Source organism: Lontra canadensis, unplaced genomic scaffold (genome assembly GCF_010015895.1).
Source record: "Lontra canadensis isolate GAN:19392208 unplaced genomic scaffold, GSC_riverotter_1.0 scaffold30, whole genome shotgun sequence".
NCBI classification, from domain to species: Eukaryota; Metazoa; Chordata; class Mammalia; order Carnivora; family Mustelidae; genus Lontra; species Lontra canadensis.
Genome location: NW_022631024.1, coordinates 6,934,746 through 6,944,722, shown reverse-complemented (window position 1 = coordinate 6,944,722; position 9,977 = coordinate 6,934,746).

Sequence of the window (9,977 nt, the reverse complement as noted above, 5' to 3'; positions counted from 1 at the left end):
TTTTATTTTTTATTCTGAGAGATTCTGTTATGCCTTCTAAACAGAGGTCTAAAGTCGTCAGACTGAAATTTTGGAAGTACCTCTTGACTGCAGTAAGAAAGGTAGCCTAGAGTTGTTGGTGGTGGCCCTGGGTGGGGAATAAGGAGACCAGTGCAATCCGAAGTGAAAGACTTGAGATTAAAAAGTTGATGTTCTTCTAACAATATGTGGGTGCATCCTATGACCCAGGCATTGGGTCTGGTTCTCATTGTTCAATGCAGAGTAACAGGCATGGCTCCACATCTTCAGGAGATCTTGGCTGGGAAGCATATCACTCTCTGTCTGCTAGCTGGGGGCCCAGGAAAGCCCAGGGTGTCTTCCAAGTCCACACCTGAAGGCCTGAGAAGCAGGGGAGCCAAAGGTGGAAGTCCCAGCCTGAGTCCAAAGGACCAAGAACCAGGAGCACCCGTGTAAGAGCTCAGAAGAAGATGGGTGTCCCAATTCAAGCCCTTTTTCCACCCTTTTGTTCTGTCCAGGCCTTCAACAGATTGGATGATATCCATTTGCATTGGTGAAAGCCATTTTTATTTCCTCAATCTATCCAATCAAGTACTAATTTCTTCCAGAGGAACCTCCCCCTCCCACTGCAAAGACATACCCAGAAATAATGTCTTAACAGTTGTCTGGGCATCCCTTAGCCCAGTCAAACTGACATACAAAATTCACCATCGTATCTTGTTACTGCACATTGTTTGTCCAGAAGTTTGGGTGATGGGTCTCCCCATCTCAAGCCATTCTTGCTGAAAAGGGGAGTGACAAGTTTCACTTAATTGGACTTTGATCAACAAGGGGAGATGCTGCAAAAAGACCCCCAACTTTACTGAGTGATTTTTAAGTGCCAGGAACCATGCTATGCAGTTCTCATAAGCTTTTCTATTTAATCCTTAAAAGAGCCTGATGAGTTAGGATTATTTTACCAGTCTCATCTTGAGGCTACTGGAACCAGAGCACAGTCCAGAGATGCGAGGTCGCTTGTCTAAAATCGCACAGCCAGTAAGCAGAGGACCTGGGATTCTAATCCCATTCAAGCCAGGCTCAAACCCACAAGTGTTCACCACGACACCACCCTTCTATCCCTGTAATCAGCTACCCTGCGGGTCCCCTTTCCTATGTTAACTAGGCCAGCAGGCAATCTGATGCCACAGGGGCACTGCACTCTGATTGTTTCTCGTTAGTAGTTGTCTTCTCTCTCTCTGTGGGCACTTGGTTACATAATACCTGAAAATATTAAATTAGTTTTCCTTTACAGGAAATTATGTTCCATTAGGGCCACTGACATAGCTATTTTGAGACCTCCAGGAGAGTTGTGTGCTTTTTGGAAATGTCTGACAAATCTGATTGCTCTCCGGCAAAGGGTTCTCTGAAGACCTTGTGGCTGGTGGAGTAATTAGGCATTAAGTGGCTTTAATAATAGAAAGAGGAGGCCCAGACAAGAGGGTTCCACCTGTGATCATCAGAGCTGCTTTAGGTCCCACTTCCAGTGGAGGAAAGAAAGGGGGCGGAGGCATGCAGTGATCTGCAACATTATCCCATGATGTCACCTCCCAGTCATCACTGGGCATCCAGAGGGAATGGCCCCAGGGAGGAGACACAGCCAAGGGACCGCCTCTTCTCCATGTCCTTCCTCTAGGGGGCGCTGCAACCAATTGCCATGGGATCCTTCTCCGCTTGAGTCTTGCCCTGGAACAAATGCCTACCCAAGTACAGGTCCAGTCCTCCTTAGTTTGCCATCAAAATCCTGCAAGATGTAGCTTCTGTGTAATTTTTTAGAACGCTTTTTTACAGGAAGCTAGTAGCCCTTGTGATTTCCCATTCCTCCCCAGTGTTTGACCTGTAATTTGCCCACGCCCTGGTCTTGCCTGTCATGCTTCTTCCACCCAGAAGAACCTCCTCCTATCTCCGTATTTTGGAATCCTATCTGGAGTTCAAGCCTCAGCTTCAAGACCACCTCTTCCAGGAAACTTTCTTAAAATTCTCCTGCCAAAGAAACCTCTCTCTCCCCTTTTCATGCCCATGTCACTTTTTAGAATCTTATTATTTGGGCGCCTGGGTGGCTCAGTGGGTTTAGCCACTGCCTTCGGCTGGGGTCATGATCTCAGGGCCCTGGGATCGAGTCCCGCGTCAGGCTCTCTGCTCAGCAGGGAGCCTGCTCCCTCCTTTCTCTCCGCCTGCCTCTCTGTCTACTTGTGATCTCTCTGTCAAATAAATAAATAAAATCTTAAAAAAAAAAGAATCTTATTACTTTTCTTCTTATAATTATTTTAAACAAATCTCATCTTTCTTGTTATATAGGAAATTCTTCAAACGGAAGGGTTACATTTCATACCTCCCACCCCATCTAATTTTCCTAGCTCCTCTTACAAAGTCCTGCATGCAGTAGGTATTTAATAAATACATGCTGTACACATCTGTCACTGTGATGATAGAAAACGTAACTAGAGACTGATATCCCATGGCCTTCTGCCTACCCATTCATTCTCTTTCTAGTGACATTTCTAATCCACCCCTCAACCTTCCTGAGCTCTCATGCATGATATCTCTTGTCCCAATATGGTATTGATGCAGGTGGGGGAGTGGGATGTTAAAACCCAGGACATGGAAATGTTTTGGGCACAAGCCTTAAGACACAGATCCATAAGAAAGCATTCGTTTTCCTAAAGGGGAGGTGCATTTCCATCTTCAGCTGGATTTGATATTTGGTATGGGGAAAAGGGTGAAAAGAGCACCGCTATTTCTTACTTGCCCCATTTCCTAAGGCACTAATCCACCTTCCCAGCCTCATTTCCCATCATGCAAAACCTACCCTGTGATCTAGGTACACCAAACAATGCACTCATCCAGCAGCATACGGTAGGGGGAGGGGGCTGGTGATGCCATTCTCTGGTTCCCATCTCCCTCCAGGATGCACTCAATTAAAGAAAACACAAAGATTCAGCTCAGAAAGAAAACCAGTATCAGAATTCACTACTGGTACAGATGCATTTGATCTCCTTTCTTGAATTTTGACTGTGGAATTCATCCACCCTGGGGCAGATGGACAAGCTGGCCCAGCAAACAGAAACTCACTTGAAGCTGCAGGACCAAGCCTGTGTGACCAGCACCCACCATTTCTGGGTAGAGACAGGTGAAGGAATCCCCAAGAGAGCTATCTTTACTCATGCCTGGAAGATACCATTCTTTCTGGCTCTTCCCTTTTATCTTTCCACATACATTAGCCCTTTTGATGACAGGGAGAGCTGTTCTTCAGGCTCACCAATGAAATTCATTACTCCTTCCATGGAGACAGAGGAGGATGGGATGGGACAGAGGAACCTGATATGTCCTCAGTTCTAGAAACCTCTGATTCTCTATAGATCTGCCACAGCAGAGATTCAAGTGATTTTTCCCTGACATATATTGTGTATCCACCTGTCATCATGACTTTGCCCAGGCTGAACCCTTTTTCCAGAGTGTCCCTCCCTCCTATCTCCAGCTGACAAAGTCTTACTCAAATGCTGCCTCTTTCTGGAGGTCTTCCTGTCTCTGTCTCCATTCTTCCCCAGTGGTATTCAATAACCTCTTCTGGGCTTCCTATATTATAGCACTGACCACGTCCTGCTGGTGTTCTGGAGACACATGATGTATCTCTTTTCCTCCTCTCCATTTCTACCCCTGCTCCTGCATTGCAATCTCCACAAAGGACCACCCCTATAACTCTAATGTCTACCTTGAGCCTGGCAAAAGATTGGTGATCACAAATGCTGATTGAATCTGCTCAGATAATCAGCTGTCTGGTGGTGTAGGGCCAAGTACTGTGATGTCTAACCAAGTACTGTGATGTCTAATTGGCTCAAACATGATCCTCTCTCGTTGATGAGACCAGGTTCCTTCTTGGCATCCCAGTTCCCACTTGGAGACTCTCAAGCGTGTGATGCTGGAGGAGTTACTGCTCTGGACCAGCATGTGAAGACCTATCTCACAGTGGCTTGCCCAGCATCTCCCCTGGCTTTACTCAGGGCTGACTCTCCTCCAGGGATATTCTGCTCTTATCCTCTCTCACAGGTCAGTGGGTGGACCTGTGTCCTCCAGAGGACATGTCTGTGGCACAGATTCTGAGCATCCCCTTGTTCTTTAATAACACATGTGGTGAAATAACTTGAAAAAGAAAAAAAAAAAACCATGAACAAACACAAACAGCAGAAACAGAATCGTAAGTGCAGAGAGTAAACTGGTGGTGGCCAGAAGGGAGGGAATGGGGCACATGGGCAAAATAAGTAAAAGGGATTCAGAAGTAAAACTCCCAGTTATAAAAAAAACAAGTCACAGAGATGAAAAAATACAGGATGCGAAATATGGTCAATGATTTTGTCATAATGTCGTACGGTGACAGATGGTGACTATGTTTACTGTGGTGAGCACAGCTTAATGTATGGAATTGTTGAGTCACTAAGTTGTACACCTGAAACTAAAAGAACGTTCTATGTCAATTGCACTTCAATAAAAAGAAAACGAGAAAGGGGGGGATGTTGATCCAATGGTTGGGAACACAAAGATTATATTAAATGATTTATGAAAAGTGCTTAGCTCAGCTCATAGTAAGAAGACTCTCAGTAAGTGGTAGCTACTATTACCGTCATTATCACCAGAGAGGGGAATGATGTACTCAAGGTCACACAGCTGGTTAATGTCAGAGCTGGACCTGGAATTTGAATCCGGAATTTTAGGCTTTAGGTCCCCTGTCTTTCTCTTGCCCTTCCCCTTCCCCCACAGATCTGTGTCTATGACCTTCCAGATCTCATTTCGGTCTTGGCCAGACTCATTCTGCCACTCAGCAGAAACAGAAAACAAAAATACCCAGAAACAACAACAACAAAAAAACCCCACACCTCTTCTACCACGATGCAGGGAAAAAATTACCCTTAATTACTGGGGCTTCTCCACAATTACAGGACGTGCATTTGAACTCTGAAGGGTCCTCTCCTGAGGATAACCTTTATTTGCCTGATTGCGTCTGTTCAGTTAATTCTGGCTAATTACTATTTTCTTCCTATTAGATTCTAATTATATACAGTATTTTCATTATAAAGCATAATGTTTCCCAGAGAACCATGTCAATTATACAGGCAATATTACCGGAGGTCTGGTTTACCTCATTAAGCCCAAGTGATGAAGCCATGCATCTGATTAAACCCACAGTTTGTGGGGTGGACTTTAACTATATGTGGGCACGAGTGACTCTCACCTAGAACTTGCTGGGTATGGAAAAGGACTGGAGAGACTGGAAAAGCCCCTTGAAGGAGGGGGAGTTCCATCTAGAAGTCTTGGCTTGTCTTCAGGAAATGCAAGCACCGAGCCACAGTGCCTTGGTATTTGTGCATTTACATCCTCAATTTTGTCTATTTCTAAGCATCCTATGATTTTAGTTTCATTGAGGTATTGATATAATGTGTTGGTAGAAAAACAAGTCTTATTCTTGATTCAAAGGCTTTTGGTGGGCCACCCAGGATCGCCACATCCATCCGTCACATCTTTCTGAGCTCCTGATTTATCCATCCCACCATTGTCTTGTATCTCTACTTGGGTATCTAGCAGACATCTTACTCCTAGCATTGCCAATAGAGAATTCTTGATTTCTGTCCTCCCTGAACCCTGAACCTAATCCTCCTTATACTACCTTCACCTCAGTAAATGTCATAACCAGGTGCTGAAACCAAGTGCTAGGAAGTCATACTGATTTCCTTATTTCCTTCATTTCTTCTTTCCACTCCATGGGCATGTCCTGTGAACTCTGTCTCAACTCTATCCTGGATCCATCCGTTTCTCTTCTCCATGGCCAACCTCCACCCCCATCCAGGCAATCATCATCCCCACTATGTAATGGCCTCCTAAGTGGGATCCTTGTTTTGTTTCCCTCCTCACACCTTTCCTCCAACAGTAAATCAAGGTGATTTACAAAGCACAACAGATCAGACCATGTTAATCTATGCTTAAAATTATTAGATTTATTGTTTTTTGGGGGTTAAATCCAAGCTTCTTACCATGTCTACATGACACTCCATCATTATTTTTTTGCCTCATTATTTAACAAGTATTTATTGAGAGCCTATTATGTGCAAGGTACTATTCTGGAAAAACTGGCTCCTGCTTGAGAATGAAATAAAGATCACCCTTATGTGTGCCGCTTGTTCATATCATGTTGACAGGACTTAATATTTCACATGTGGGTCTTGTCCAACTGGATTGTCTAAGAGGTCTGGGTCTGGATCTGTTCCCCATGCTCCTAACCCAACCCCAGCACCTGGAAGCATCTCAAGACATGTGAATGACACTTGGACAGGAGTTGGAAAACAAAGTTGATTAAAAAACACACTTTTATTGGATTCTAAAGGAATTAATAAAATCCTCCCTTTGGGGATTAATAAAACAGGATTTTTTAATATTAGCCTTATTTTTTTCTACTTTATAAAAGTATTTTAATCAACATTCTAGGTTTTCGAGAATGGACTCAAGCTCTGTTCTCTACTTGGGTGGGTGAGGGGTTGTGGTAAATGTTTTTTCAGCTCATTTGCAGATGACTCCCATTTTTTACAGTGGCTGCTCAGTCTGAAAAATGTTGTCACTACTGTTTCCCTGGTAAAGATGCATAATAATGGGGAAGTTCAAGCAAAAAGGGAAGTCACGTTTCTTGAGCATCTCACCATCCAGGAGCTAATTTTTTGTATCAACCGTAGGTCATCACAGTGCTGCTTTGTTTAGGGAGGTCCCATACATTGTGTAAAACCCTCAGTGAGTTAGTTATGAGATGTAGGAGCCAGGCTGTCTGGGTTCTAATTCCAGATCTTCCACTTATTGGCTATGTGTGACTTTGAGGATCTTTGTTAACCTCATGCTTCACTTTCCACATTTATCAGATGAGAATCATAGTTCCTACTTCCTAGGGTCATTTTATTAAATGAGAAAATCCACATAGAACCATGCCTGGCAGATTTGTGCTGCCTACGTGCTGGCTCTTACCATCTGGTCTAAACCTGGGCTGGTCTCCATCCAAACCACCATTCTGGCCATCAATAAACACTACCAGCAGCACCTGTGCTATTCAGTGAGTGCCCTCTAGAACCCAAATTCTAATCCTAATAAAATTTCAGACATGTGCAGGGTGCACATTATTATCTAACTTTTCAGGTGAATAATGCTGAGGCTCCCTAACATCACTTGTCCAAAGTCAAGGGACTGGTAAGTGGCAGATCTGAAAGTCACATAGATCTGCCTGTCCCCAGAGACCGTGCTCTTGAAAGTAGTTAAAAAGTTCTGTAACCTTCAAAATGTAATATACTTTATATATGGAAGGTGTTATAGACTAAACTATGTCGCTTGCCTCCCCTCAAATTCACATGTTAAGGCCCTAACCTCCAAAGTGGCTGTATTTGGAGTGAGGGCCTTTGGGGGTGGGGGGTGGTGCGTGATTCAGTCACAATGAGGCCATTAGGGTGGGGCCCTCATCCAATCTTATTGGTGTCCTTATTAGAAGAGGCAGCACACTAGGGATGTTCACACACAGAGGAAAGGCCATGTGAGGACACAAAGAGAAACACGCCAAGGAGAGAGGCCTCAGGAGACACCAGACGTGCTGACACCTTAATCTTGAACTTCTAGTCTTCAGAAATGTGAGGAAGTAAGGTTTTATTGTTAAAGCCAACCAGTCTCTGGCATTTTATAATGGCAGCCATAGCCAACTAATACAGGAGGGAACATTATTAGTGGGAAAAGAACAGAAAGGTATCAGGTGACATAATCTTTGTTATCAGAGTGTTTCCAGTGCTCAGTTCCATGCTGGGCTCCCAGCAGAAGCTTAGAAATGCAAGGGTCAGTGTGTAGAAAAGTGCTTTATTTTTCAGGACTGAGGGGGGCACCCTCAGTACAGGCCCCATGGTGTCCTGGCTCCCCCATCTTTCCTCTCAACACCCTGCATGGCAGTGGCCTGCCTTCCGCTTGGGACCAGATGTCCCACGAAGACTGGAATTGTGTGTGTCTTTTTATTTAGTGTGGACACAGCACAGGATAGCTCCTGGAGAGTTATATCCTGGCTGCATGTCGGTAGGGCAGAGAAGTCTATGGGGGCAACTTCCAGTTCTACGGACCTCTTCCTTAAGGAGCTGCCCTGGGCTGGGCAGGATGCTCAGGTGCAGGGAGTGGGCTTTATGCAGCAGGCCCATTGGGCTCCTGCCAGAGCACCTGCAGTCTCTGAGTTTGGGACAGGCACTTTGTTTATGTGAGCAGCAGGGAACATTAGCGGGGTTACTGAAGATGCATGGCCGGTAGTCAGCGTGTATTTCTTGCTCTATTCTCAAGTCCAGGGCAGGCCTCGGAGCCCCTGCCAAGTGGAGCTGGAGCCTGAGAGAGGGGCACCATCGGACCCTTCTCGAGGAAGGGACTGCTGTGGGTTCCTGCAGCAGCGATGCTGAACAAGGCTGCAGCTCCCACTCCATTTCTGCTCCCGCTGACGTCAGGGTGAGAGATTGAACTAATTCATTATGGGAAAAAAATTAAAGAGAAAATGTTCAAAAATTTTTCCCTTAAAAATATGGAGTGGGTTCAGGGTTATCACTCTACGCTTGCCCTCACTGTATTCCAGTTGTGTTCTGGGATGGGAAGGATCTTCCGGGATTGGAGCTGTCTCCAGAACTGTTCCCCACTCTGAGTGTGCTACAAGAGAAGAGGTGGGAGAAGGTTGGAGACCCACTGAACTAATGGAAAAGAATTATTTTGTGAGCTCTTTGAAGGTTTCTTTCTCCCAAATTATTCCCTCCTGAAGGCCTGAAAGATTTCTCTTTGATCTGTTTGGCTCTCAGAAATTTATCCTGGGGGCACCTGGGTGGCTCAGTGGGTTAAAGCCTCTGCCTTCAGCTCAGGTTGTGATGCCAGGGTCCTGGGATCAAGCCCCGCATCAGGCTCTCTGCTCAGCAGGGAGCCTGCTTCCCCTTCTCTCTCTCTGCCTACTTGTGATCTCTGTCTGTCAAATAAATAAAATCTTAAAAAAAAATTTATATTGGCTAATGAGCATCCTGACACATGAGTGCTCGTGGTGAGCTTGATGGCCTGGTTCTACTACCCAGCCATTTTGCAGATGTACGGCCTTGGTTTGGTCCCTGATTCTGCCTGGACATTGGCTTCCTCATTGGTGAAGTAAAGAGGTTGGTCTAAAATCATGACATTCTCTCCCTCCATTAATTTGAAACAAAGACATCTGGATGCTACATCTGGGTGTTATAACCCCATGGGCCAAATCTTAAGCATCTGGCAAAACCAAGGCATTCTTCCTGGGGTGACTGAGGTTGGAAGAGTGGCTGGGTCACGTGCTTGGTGTATTTGGTAGAGCAGGTGTTTGGGATAGATGAGAGGAGAGGCCAGGCAGGCCCCGTGTTGTGTGGCCAGCACTTGGATCCGCTCTGGATATGTGGGTTCTGGTCTTCAAGGTTGTTCATGAGATTGATTTGTAACCAATAGATTGTAGACTACAATGATGTACACCTTCAGGCCCTTAAAACCTTGTATGATCTCTGATGCTTCCCTCTTTCCTTTCATCCTGCCCTTCCCTTTCTCTCTAGTTCTCTCCTTTTCCCTTCCCTCCAGCCCACCACCATGCTTTCCTCATGCTCATCAACCAACCAGATGTAGAAGATCCACTTGAAGAGTTCATGGCCTTAGGGGATGGACAAGCCACTAGATGAAAAAAGTCCAAGTTTGTGAGTGATTTTGTGAGCAGAGCTAATCCTGCCAGGACCCTCTTCACCCAAATGAGGTCATTGTTACTCTGGGGCTGTTTTGACAGTTAGCATGTCTTGACTAATAGGCCAGGGTATTGTGTTTTGGTGCCTGTGACCCTTGACCAGAGGTCATGTCTTTTCTTGCATCACACGACGGCATGTAGTTTGACATAGGCTCGGGGGCCGTTGGGGGCA